Here is a 12290-nt window from a genome sequence, read left to right as displayed (position 1 = left end):
GTCGTGGGGAACACTCGCCGCTGTGCCAGGGCGCCCCGAGCGTCCCCCCGTCTGGTATCATTCACGCCTCTGCTGCCGCGGCCAGGCCGTGCTGGTGCCGGGGCTGTCCGGTGCATTCTTGGCCACCGGGATGACCCGAGCTGTGCTCCTTGCAGGCTCCCTCTCCCCACGCAGACTCTTGCGTGATCCTCAGAGAGTTCCCTTCAGGGCGGGAACTGTGCGAGGATCTCGCTTTTCAGAATAAGCAACCAGACTCAGAGAGGAGCGGCCACTCGCCTGTGGTCACACAGAGTGTCCAGGCGTGGTCCCCTGGCCTCGAGGCCTGTGCCTTGGCTCTGGACACCAGCCTCTCTGCAGGAGGGTCTCGGGTGCTGTGAACAGATGGCGGGTGGATGGGAGCCCCTCCCCAGGGGCAGTTAGAGGGAAGGGTTTGGGTAGCCGGGCCCCTGGGGACAGCTTCCTGGGGAGGGTGGTTCTGAGCCCCCAGATAAGCCCTCAGTGCTGCTGGGATCCATTCCGGTTACATGAGTGGCCGTTGAGAGGCCAGGCCCTGATTGGGCGTGGGGACTGACTGTGCCCCCTGGGGTCCTCAGGGCCCCGTGGACAAGCACTCGGGGCGGAGACGCTTGGAGGAGCAGGCGCAGTTCGCTGCACAGGTGAGACACCTGTCTGGATTCCGAGGGCAGCTTCTCACGGCAGGCCAGCCCCGTGCCATCACGTTGGTAGTGCCGAAATTCAGCCTGCAGACGGCGTGAGCGCCGCGAAGCATCAGTTGTGAGAAAGGGCGTCTCCGGTGCGCAGCACTGTTCTAGGGGCTGACAAAGGAGCAGAAACCAAAAAGGATGAACATCCCTTCCCTGCCGGCATCCTAGTGGAGGGGGGCATGCTGCCACACACAGACGGTAAACACACAGCTGTGAACATTCACACACACGGCCATCTATCCGTGTGCGGGTGTGCAGTGTGCGGGGGGGCGGGTGCGGAATAGAAGGGAGGGGCAGAGCATGAAGTGTCTGGAAATGGGGGTGACATCTCAGGCAGGGTGGCCAGAGAAGCTCTCTCTGTAAAGGTGACTTTTGAGAAATTCTGGGAGGGAAGTGAGGGAATGAGCCAGGTAGGTGTCTGGGGCCCAAGCATCCCAGGCAGGGAGAAGAGCAGGTGCAAAGGCCCTGAGGCAGGAGCGTGTCACTGTGTGAGGACCAGCAGAGTGCCGGTTGGTGGAAGGGGAGTGATTGAGGGGGCTGAGAGGGGAAGGAGAAGAGGCCAGGAGGAGGTGGGGGGCAGATGGCATGAGTGAGGGGGTGTCGGAGCCCATGTTCTCAGCCCCCTCCGTATGTTGGCCAGCAGCTAGTCATTGTGAGCGGTTTGTTAACTGTGGTTTTAACTTTTTAACGCAGTCTCACATTTCACAGGAGTAAGAAGCAGCTGTTAGTTTCTAGGAGACCCCGAGCCTTGGGGGGGTCCGATGGCTCACCTGGGAGTGAGTAAGGGGCCCACACTGTGGTTCCACCGTCCTGACGACACTGGTGTCTGTGGCTGGCCACTTGGTCACAGGCGGCTATTTTTAGTCACCGGCAGAAACACAGGAGGACTTTGGGGCCTCAAGTGCAGCCGAGAAGGGAAATAGGAATGTGAGTTTCTGACAAGCAGCAGATAACGTGGGCAATTTTCATCTTCTTCTTTAGTAAATCCAACTTTAATGAAATTGATTGCAATAAAAATAGATGGCCTTTTCCAAATGCCCAGTGAAAGCTCATAATCCAGAGGGATTCCTGCTTAAAACAATTTTTATCTTGTTATTAGAAAAAAAGACCTCATGCTTTTGGTGGCTTTCCAGTCACGTGCACAGAGCTCTTCAGGAGAGACCCCCTCTGACTCAGGCGTCCATGGTGACCCTGGGCCTTCCTCCAAGATGACCCGCCTACATCTGTCTCAGTAGAGCTGCAGCCAGGGAGCAGCTGGAGTGACCCTTGGAGGCATGGGCCTGAGGTCTGACTCTGGCATTTCATAGTTTTGTGTTTTCACTTATTTCTTCCGCCACTTTACTGAGTACCTACTATGGCCAATCTTGTGCTTGGTGCCACAGATGCCGCTGTGAGGAGAGCAGACATGACTCTGTGTCCCAGCGTGTCCGTCTCATGTCTCAGTCTCTCTGAGCCTCTACTGTCCCATCTGTAAAGTGGGGATAATTGCACCAGCTCGGGGGTTTTGGGAGAGTTCACGTCAGACGCCAGTCCTGCGAGAGAAAGCTCCGTAGGACTGTAGAACGCTGGGCCCGGGAGAGGGGGCCTTGTTCTCTTTTTCCTTCACACGCTCCGTCACGGACGTTCTGTAGAGCTGGGTTTCTCTAAGATTTGCACCATGATCACCTGAAATGTGATTTATTTTTGTCTCTTTTGCTTCTAAATTAGAGGGCTAGCAATGACATGTTTAGAAGTCTTGAAGATACTGATGGATTGTGGGCCATGTATTGTTGGGTGTCTGTCACCTGAAACACGAGATGCATTTTCTCTGGAAAACAACGCTCTTCCCGATGCATTGGCAACGCTGACAAGATTCTGTTTAACTCAAGGTGGGAATGAAGAGGCTACGTTTGCAGAAGCAAAATGAAATTATTGTAACAGACTGTTCGATGAACCAGAGGTGCTCAAAAGAGTAAACAGGATTTTGTTAATTTCGGATGCTGGTGCTTGAGGAAAAGCAGATTTAGTTAGAAGACGCGTTGGAGGTGGAAGGAGGATTTATGAGGATCTAGAGGTGGTCCCGGGCACCACAGAGGCTTTAGATGTTGCTGACAAGGTTCTTTGCTGCGTATAAAACCAAATCCAGACCGAATCGATCTTTTTTTTAAAAAATAGAGGTATAATCGCTGTGCTGCGGTCCGGTTTCTTAGGCCTTGCGTAGGAAGACAGCGGGTCCCAGAGGCACCACGTCAGACGGTCCTTCTTTTGGCCATTGAGTGGTGCTGTCCGCACAGAACAGCTTGGTTGCTCTCAGGAGTGAGGGGACTGTGTGTGCGTGTGTGTGTGTGTGTGTGTGTGCATGCGTGCACGCCCACATGCATGGGATGGGGGGAGGGGGAGCGGGGAACAGTCTCGGGGGAGGAGCGCGAGTCCTCGTGTTTCTGTGAAGGAGGGGTGTGAACTCTGCTGTCCTGGTGCGTCGTCCGTATTTGAATCCAGCTCCTCCCCGGAACCAGCTTGGTGCTTTCCTTCTTCTGCCTCCCGCACCCTCTCTGGAGGATGTGGCTCCCTCTCCCCAGCCCTGGCCTCACACTGCCTCCCTGGGTTGGAGGTGAGCCGGGCGAGCCCTTTGAGATCCGCCCTGGCTGCGTGGCTGTTTCCACCTCCACCTCCGCTGGCCCCGCGCTCTCCCCGCCAGCTCCTCATCCTGGGCCTTCTCGTGGTGGCATCTGTCACACCAGCACCCACTGCTCGGAGCTTTAAGCCGTATCCCTGTTGGGCTCACCAGGAGCAGGACACAGTTCTGTGTCTTTCCTGGGCAGGAGCCTCGTCCTTCTCTCCGCGTCGGTGGCCCGTCCCCTTGCTTACCGGAGGGTCTCTCGACGTCACCTCCCTCCTGTCCTCTTCTCCTCTGTCCTCTGCCCTCGCTCTGTGCTCAGCCCAGGGCGGTCAGCGTAAGGGCGCCCTTCTCTTCCCCACTTGCAGGCACCCGACAAGGACACGGTGACAGCTTCTGGGCTTCTGCAGAGGGGACGGAGGCCAGGAACAGGGACTGGGCGGGGCTGTGGCCGTGAGGAGCCCTGGCATCCTTTTGGCAAGGGAAGCCCTCTGCCAAGAGTAGCTCCCTGCTGTCCGTCAGGCCTAATTGGAACCCTCAGGGCCCTAGCAAGCCACCCCCAGGGACCCTCACAAAACTGGCCTTCTCTTTCTGTCCCTCTCCTGACTGTTTTCCTGGAGGGCTTCAGTTTCCCATTTCGAATCTTCCTGCCCCCCAGGCCTCCCCCAGATGCAAGTTGGCCCCAGGCTGTCCTCCTGCGGGCTGGCCCTTCCTGACTTTCCTGGTCACAGCTTCTGACTGTGCGCCTGGGATCTGGAGAAAGGGCTTAAGGAGGACGGATTTGGCCGTAAGAAGGGCCTTCCAGGAGCTGGGGCCGTGCCTGCGTGGTCTCCGGCAGGACCCGAGCTCGGCAGCGGGCTAAGCCCTTTGCGTGCCATTTCCTTCCGGCAAAGGAGAAAGCCGAGGTTCTGGATGAGAAGTCCTGAAAAACCGGCCTTGCCCTTTCGCATGTTAGCAAAGGGAATGAAAGAGGAAAGAAACAACTCTTGGATTTCTTTGTCTTTGAAGATAAAAGCCCAAGAATCTGTCAAAGAGGGTGTTCGGCCCCATGCTGCCTTAATCCGTCTTGTCAAACTGCTTTGGGAAGATGGACACTGTTCCTGGAGAGGTTGGACCCGAGGGTCTCCACGTTGGTTTCTTGGTCTGTGGGCAGGATGGGCAGCTCTGGCGGGGTGGAGAGGAGTCCAGTCTCCGCGCTGTGGACATGGGTTCTAGTCTCAGCTCCAGCTCCTCCACCCTCCACAGTGTGGGGACTGGACAAGAGGCCTGACCTCACTGAGCCGCCCTGGGCTGTGACAGTGACCCCAGTGCCATAGGGCTGTCGTGAGCACCACCATCCCTGGTGGCATCCGTGTGCATCCTTACCCCTGGTGGGGAAGGAGCCTCTCGCATCCTGGGAACGGCGCTGGTGGGCCGTTCAGCGGCACTGACATTTCACCTGCTCTGGAGGAAGGAAGGAGGGAGAGGAGAGCACCAGCGGGCTTCCTTCTAATCAGGTTTTCCTTCTGCAAAAGACGTTTCACCAGCAAATTACGGCGAGGAGCCCTTCCTGGGGATTCGTAATTTGTTTGGTACCTAACGCGACGCCATCCAGGGTGACAGTTGGAGTGAAAGATGAACTCTAATTTGCTGAGAGCACGGAGGCTGGAGTGATGGTAATTAGAAGTGGTTATCTGCTCCCGGTTCTGCCGAATCCCTGCTCCTTCCTGCCGTCGGAGCGAGCAGGGGTTGGAAGCTCTGGTCCTGCTCAGGGGCTTTGCCACCCACCCACAAGCTCCGCCCTGCTCTCATTTCTGGGGCGGGTCATGCTGGATCATGAAGGCGCCGTCTTTTTAAGTGGTCTTCCCTTCCCTGGACCCTGTGAGAGTCCTGAAGCCAATAAACTTCTTCTGGAAGAGGCCGCGAGAATGACCACAGCAGTGGCCACAAGAGCCCTGCGCGTGGGCCGCTGTTCACAAAGGCAGCGTCGGGCACGGGAGCCGTGGGTGTCAGACCCAGCCTGACCCTCAGTTGAGGGGGACAGATAAAACGGGGTGCTGAGTTACATCTGAATCCAAATAAACAATGAGTAATTTTTCAGTGTGAGTATGTCCGATGTAGTCCTTGAGATGTACTTACACTAAAAATATTATTTGTGGTGTTTTTGAATCTCAAATTCAAATATCGCACAGGACATTCTTATACTAAGAAACTTTCTGAGTAGTCTGTTGTTTATGTAAAATCCAAATGTAACTGTGGGTCCTGTATTTTTATTTGCTAAAGCTCAACCCACCCTTAGCAGCCCAGGACCTGGCTCGCTGCATGACTGCCCCGGGTCTCTGCCCCTCCTCCTCGTGGTGGGGTGGCAGTCCCGGCTGCATTTACTCCCTGGGGTGGCCGGAAGCAGAGAGGCAATGTGACCCCATCTCTCAATGCCCACCTGCTCCCCCTTGCCCTTCATGAGCCCTTGTCGGCCTCAGAGCTCTTTCCAGAAGCCCCCATTTCATGCTGCGAGGGAGACAGAGGGGACTTGTGGTGCTTGGCTGCTGGGCCGAGGGCACCCAGTTTTGTAAGGTCCTGGCTTCTGCCCTCTGCCCAGGCCTTGCTGCTCCCCGTGTCCCCGTTGGACCCTGGCCAGTGCTGTGGAGAAGGGACCAGACACTGGCCCAGAAGCCGGGCCCTGGTTGCCATCTGGTTTCCCATGAACTCTGCGTGGTCCTGGACAGGACCCACATCTTCGTGCCTACTTTCCTCACCTTAAAATGGGAGTGGGGGGCTGGTTGGGGTTCCTCTCATTCACTCGGATATCTTGAGCCACTCTTCCATGTGACCGGCTCTGGGGACACAGTGGTCACCCCCCAGACACCTCCCTCCTTGTCCTGCTGGTGCTAATGGTCTGGTCAGAGGAAGCAATTTGTCACGAGAAACAAAGGATATGCAGGAGGCTCTGAAAGCCCTGGTGCTCCGTGCCGTGCCCCGGTCTCCACCCGTCGCCGTGGTTTTCATCCTCTGCTCGTTGTTCTGGTGGCAGCTCTCTGACACTCCGAGTCCCCTCCTGAAAGTGCTGAGGAGCAACTGAAGGGGCGGCAGACCGATGAATGAAATCTTTCTGCGTGTTTGGGCCGTATCGGGTAGTTTGGGACGCCCACTCATGGCTCTTTAATTGACTTTGCTGAGTGTCTTCTCTGCGCCCGGTGGCGGGGACGCCAACATGGGCAGAGGTTCTAGGGCTGCAACCAAGCGCAGCTTCACCGCGGGGCGAGCTGCCACTGTGGCTGACGAGGAAGTCACCGCCCTGATGTCTCTCTGGGCTGTCACATCACCTGGTCGACTCCAGCCTCCCAGACTCCCCCCAGCCGGCGCCATATTGGTTTAGCTGGACTCCCAGAGTCAGGCTTGTCCCTGTGGAGGGGGCTGCGTGAGGGGAACCCGGGTGCTCTGCTCTGGAACCTCAGGGCCCTGTTGCTTCTGAGTCGGCCCCTGAACCTTTAGCCCGGCCTGCATCGTCCATCCTTCCGGCCCCACCCCCACCTTCCTGTCCACCTTGGCCGGTTGATCGGACTTCCCATGTCCTTTGTTCTCTCTTTCTGGAATGAATTTCTCCACCTCCATCCTGCTTTCCAAAGCCTCTGCATACTTCAGGACCCAGTGCAAAAGTCAGCTCTTAGTGAAGCTCCCCCGCCTCCCCTGACCCCCCCAAAATGCCTCTCCCCTCCCCCAACTCCACTGCCCAGGATTTCTCCCAGGATTTGAGCTGGCACTTTATTGATCTTGTACCAGACTTAGGTGTGAACGTGTCCGTGTGCCCCGTGCCTTGTCAGCCCCACATCACTTGGCCCAGGACTCGTCTGGAAAATGCTGGCCGAATGGGTTGCTCCCAGAGAGCCTGGCCGCAGGCTGGCTGGTGACGTTGGCCCTGTCCTCTTGGTCATTGTCAGCTGGAGTTCCCTACCACCCCTTTGCAGCTCTGGCCCTGGGCCTATTCCCCGGGGATTTTCTTTCACTGTGAGGGGTCTAGGGACAGCCTGTCAGGGCCCCACCAGCTCACTTGTCCTCCCATACAAATTCTGGGGGATTGTGCTCTAGGTCATCGCATGGAATGTTCTGGTCTCAGCAACATTGAGGCTGCTCTCTGAGCTATAGAAGTTAGCAGGGGCTGGATTTTGGATGTGGGTCTTGGATTTGGGGCAAAGTTGGAGCTTGGGGTGAGGAAACCCTAGCCTTCTTCCTTCCTGTTAGGCCTAGCTGGAGAACTGGGGTTCAGAGAAAGGGGTCCCCAAGACCCACCCCCAAGTGGGAGCAACCCATGACTCGCTAGGAGGACTCACGAGACTGGGCACGGAGCTCTCCTCAGGGCTGTGACTTACTGCAGCGAAGGAGCCAAGGCAGAGGGAGAAGGTGCGTGGGGGACGGCGAGGGGAGACCAGACCAGCTCCCGAGGGCCGTCTCCCCTCTCCTCTCCCAGCACTCGCACGGGACACGCTCACTTCCTCCCGCATCTGATGTGACAGCACGTGTGAAGTGTCGTCCAGCAGCAAGCCCCTGAGACACTCAGTGCCCGGAGTGTGTACTGGGGGCTGGTCACGTGGGCACCCTCTGCCTGGCGCTGTCCAAAATTCCGGACTCCCACCAGGAAAGTGGGTGTCAGCATAGTCCACACTGCTTGCACAGACAGCTTAGGCCCCGTGAGCCGCTCTCATCAGTTAGGGTGGTGGGAACCCTCTCCACATCCAAGTTCCCACACGCCGTCCGGTCCGTGCAGGTGGGCCTCTCTCTCTAAGGGGAGCAGGCGGCTGGCTGTGTTAACACCCCCCAAAGTGGCAGGGCCAGACCTCACACCTGCTCTGCCGTCTTCCGTGCATGATGCATTCCCCTTTCCTGGGCACCTGAGAGGCCTGACTGGATGTGGGGTCTGGTGGAGCTGGGGTGGACTGGGGGGGCCAGGAGGCCCTGGGCCGGAAGGAAGGCACTGGCCTTCTGAACGGTCACCTCCCTGCCCTGCTGAGTCACCTCTGCCGCTGCCTCTATTCGTCCCTGACTCGCTCCTGCCTTTCCCGCACGGAGCGGGCAGGAGAGTTCCCGTTTCTGAAGTACTTGGGAAGAGGGTGGCTCTGCTGGGGTGGGAGCACTATCCTCCCTGCCCTCCAGAACCTGCCATCCTCCACCTCCTGCCAACCCTCCGTTCTCGGAGCCGAGAATGCCCCAGCTTGGCTGAAGCCCTGGCCCCGCTGTGGAGGCACGTCCACTGGGAAGGAGTTTGGGGGGGGGGTGTTTTTCTAAACTCAGGTGCTAATCCACCTGAGTGGTGATTTATCTCCAAGATTGTTCTCAAGATTCGTACGTGAAGGATTTAAACAGTGGCCTCATCTTTCCCAGCTGCCGCCAGCCTCCTGGTTTAACACGATGTTGTTCCTCTGGGAGTTGATGACATCCCGTCCTCAGCGTGATGTTGCCGCTGCTGTCCCCCGGCCTGGGCCGCCGGCCGCTGCATGTTAAGTGCCGGGTGCCCGGCAGGCCTGCCAAGGCCCTTTTCAGGCCCGTGCGTTCTCAGGGGTGATGAAAAGCGAGAAGCAGGCAGCGTGGGTGGGGCCTTGGCACCGCACCCCTGGGTCAGAGCTCCCGAGGTCCCACTGAACCCCCCGGGGAGCCCACGAGCCCGGCTGACCCACCTCTGAGCTGCTGCCCCTGCACCTGTGCCCACTCCCACCCCGGCCCCCACCCGCATCCCCAAACTCCTGTTTACAGAGTTAGGGGAGATCCTTTTCAGGCCATTAGGAAAAGGCAGTTGCAGCCCAAACAGGCTCCTCCAACCGTTTTTGTTCTGCCGAGCGGAAGGTTCCGGAATGTTGGTGAGGGAACTGGTGTGCCTTAATATGCAAGTCAGAGAGTCCAGGATGCTGAGGCCTGCCCGCCCAGCCAGCCCTTGGCCCCTCCTTGGCCAGCTGGGTGTGGGGGGCAGGAAGCAGCCATGGGAACCCAGGGTGGCTGCCCCCGCCCCGGGCCCGGGAGCTTGGGCCCCAGCGGTGTGGATGGGGACGCAGGGCACAGGGCCCCGTGACCTGGAGAACCCAAGGGGTGTGGGCAATGAGAGTACAGAGAGGACGCCCTTTCTTACCCTGCCTCTGGAATTCTGCAGAAGCTGGGAAGCTGGTCCCTTCTGGTCCCAATCGTCACCCCACCCTTACCAGTAGGTGACCTGCACAGACGGGTCTCCTTGACTAGAGGATGGGCAGAGTCATGGTAGTGCCCTCCAGGCGGTGGGGAGAGGGCTTGGCACAGCCAGGCCTGGCACTCAATAACGTCCTTATTCTTGTCGCCGTGGTGTGTTCCTCCAGGCCCCGCGTCAGGACAGGGGTGGGGTTTTGTAGAACAGATCGAGCAGCCCCGCCTGGGCTCATTTCCCTCTGAAATGTCTCAGGCTTCAGACTCAGAAAGACCTGGATCCAGCACTGGCTGTCACCACATCATGGCCTCGGCTTATTCCCGGGACCTCTGTTTCCTCATCTGTAAATTGGGGGCGATGTTAGTGCCACCGCGCATGCTCGGGGCGAGGATGTCTCAAGTGCGCAGGGGCTTGGAGAGCGCTGGCTGCAGTGCAGTGAGAGTCAGGTGTTGTTGTCGTTGGTGTCATCATTTCTGCCCACCCCCAGCGCCCTGGAGCAAGGCGTGTGGGGCTGGAGCGCGTGACTGACCCTGTGCTGGGGGGAGACGTACGTCCCAGCCCGGGTTGAGGAGCCTGGGTGCTGTCTCTGGGTGGGGTCTGAAGGGTGGGCAGGACCGCCCTGCTTCACACACGAGGAAACTGAGGTTCAGAGACAGTGAGTAACGCGTCTAGGGTCGCACAGCTGGGCTCCCAGTGCTCAGGATTAAATGGACGATGCATGCAAGGGGGCTGACCACGTTTGGCACCCAGAGTCTGTGCTCAGTGAATAGTCAATAAATGGATGAGCGAACTGTTATTATCAGTTATTGCTACCATGGCTGTGTGACAGCTCCCTGATTAAGCCACCGTGAATGATGGGTATGAAACAACGTAGTTAAGATCCCCAAAAGCCATTTACTCTGAGACTGGCTCAGACTTTCCTGACTGTAACTGGGCAGAGGGTGGCCCAGAATGGTCTTGTGTTCCCTTTTGGAAACCACTTGCAACTCCTGTGAGTTTAACAGAAACCAAAGATCACTTTCTGGCCTGCAGGTGGGTTTGAGCGTTTCCCATGCCCAGGACGGTGGGGACAGTGACGGTCTCACAGGTGGGGGAGGTGCTGAAGCCAGGGCTCTGAGGTTGCCCTGGGGTCCCAGCCCCAGCCTGTGGGGTGGGAAAGGCCTGAGACCGTGTGCAAGGCCGGAAGGGCTGGCTCTGACCCAGGCAGCCGCGTGGGGGCGGAGGAGGCTGGGGAGGCGGCCACAGGTCCAGGCCTCAGCTGGGGCTCAGCTCAGAAGCGACCCGTCATTGAGACGGAGGATCCCTTCGGGCCCTCGAGGAGCTCAGAGAGTCTTGGGGTGACCCCACCATCTTCATGCAACCCTGCAGACCCTGTGGCCCCCAGAACCCTCCTTTCTGAGGGTCTCCACAAATCCCAGAGACTTGGGAGCCCTTGCCATCCGTGATGGCATCTCCCATGGGTGGATATTTTCCTTTCTTTGCACTAGAAGGTTGCCAGGTTTGGCAGCGAAAAAGGGATGAGGCGCTGTTGTTTTAAGACTCCAGCTTTCGCTCCTCTGGGGAGCCTGGACCTTGGTGGGCCGAGGGAGTGAGGATGGGGTGGCCGGAGAGGGCGCCGTCTCTGGAGAGGCGTTCAGTTGTCTCCAGAAATACGTGACTTAAGTCAGAAGCGAGGGGAGACTGAGCGTGCCCGCCAGGCTCCCCAGAGCAGGGCCCATCAATGCGTGGAAGCCGTGACGGACACCTGGGAGACACCCGCAGCGAAGAGAGTCTGCTGTGTTTCTGGGGACGGGACTTGAGACCTCCAGCGAGGTAGCAGGAGGTGGATTACGACGCTTTTGTGGCATGAGCCGGTCTGCCTGGTAGAATTTCCCTGGCTCCCGAGTTCCCCAGTGCCCAGCGCCTGGCCAGAGTGTGGGAAGACGCCAAGTGTGGGCTCTGAGCCCAGCCCTGACCACAGGCCTTGCTGTCCCTCCCAGGCGTTGAGCCTCCTGCTGTGGCTGAGAACCAGGACCTCACTGAGAGATTCGCGTGGAGCCGCCGAGGGCTCAGGGAGGATGGGGGGCTTTAAGTCCCTCATCATAAGCAGACTCATTTTTAAAAAGGACTTTGGAAAATCGACCTGTAAATGTGCTCTGATCCCTAGTTATGTGCTCAGCACAGGCCACTACACATTGACTTAGTGTTTCATTTAGTCCTCGGGGCACTAGGGGCCAAGAGGTGTCCCCCATTTACTGATGAAGAAGCTGAGATTCTGAGAAGCGAAGTGTCAAGTCAGGGTCACACAAGCTGGACTATCCATGTTACATGGATGTCAGGAAGGGCTGGGGCAATCAGGGAGGACTTCCTGGTCACCCCAAGGTGTGCAGCACAGATAAAGACCCTGCTCTCCTGGTGCAGTGTTACCACAAACACCAGACTATCAGGGGATGCTGCCCTGATACTTCCTCACGCTGGGTGCGATGCCAGGAGCAGTGTGAGTATGAACTCATTTATTTTCACAGTAACCCAGTCTGACAGGAACTACTACTGTTCCCATTTTACAGACGTGGAAACTGAGACCCACTTGCCCAAGCATGCAGATGGTGAGTGGTGGAGCCAGGCTTGAACTCAGGATGTGATCAGGGCATCTTCCCTGGCTTTGGGAGATGCGTAGAGAATATGAAGGATCCTCCCTATCCTCGGAGCTGTAATTACTGAGTGAAACCACCACCAGCATATCAGGGAAAAAAGCCCGTGTCCCGAGGCCAGGGCCCTCCTGCCAGCTGCAGTGGACACTGCAGCTGCCCTGTTCCGTAGCTGCTGAGGGACTGGGGCCCCCAGCCACAGCACCCAGTGGTCCTCTAAG

General features: G+C 57.9%; 1 protein-coding gene across 1 annotated transcript in view; it reads left to right on the top strand.

Annotated features, from left to right (window-relative positions):
• SORCS2 (sortilin related VPS10 domain containing receptor 2) overlaps positions 1-12290 on the top strand; it is a 516528-nt gene that overhangs the window by 37515 nt on the left and 466723 nt on the right.

The sequence above is a fragment of the Diceros bicornis genome, chromosome 8 (assembly GCF_020826845.1).
Source record: "Diceros bicornis minor isolate mBicDic1 chromosome 8, mDicBic1.mat.cur, whole genome shotgun sequence".
Taxonomy (NCBI): Eukaryota; Metazoa; Chordata; class Mammalia; order Perissodactyla; family Rhinocerotidae; genus Diceros; species Diceros bicornis.
Note: the sequence above shows the minus strand (reverse complement) of the source record. Positions and strands in the feature narration are given on the sequence as shown.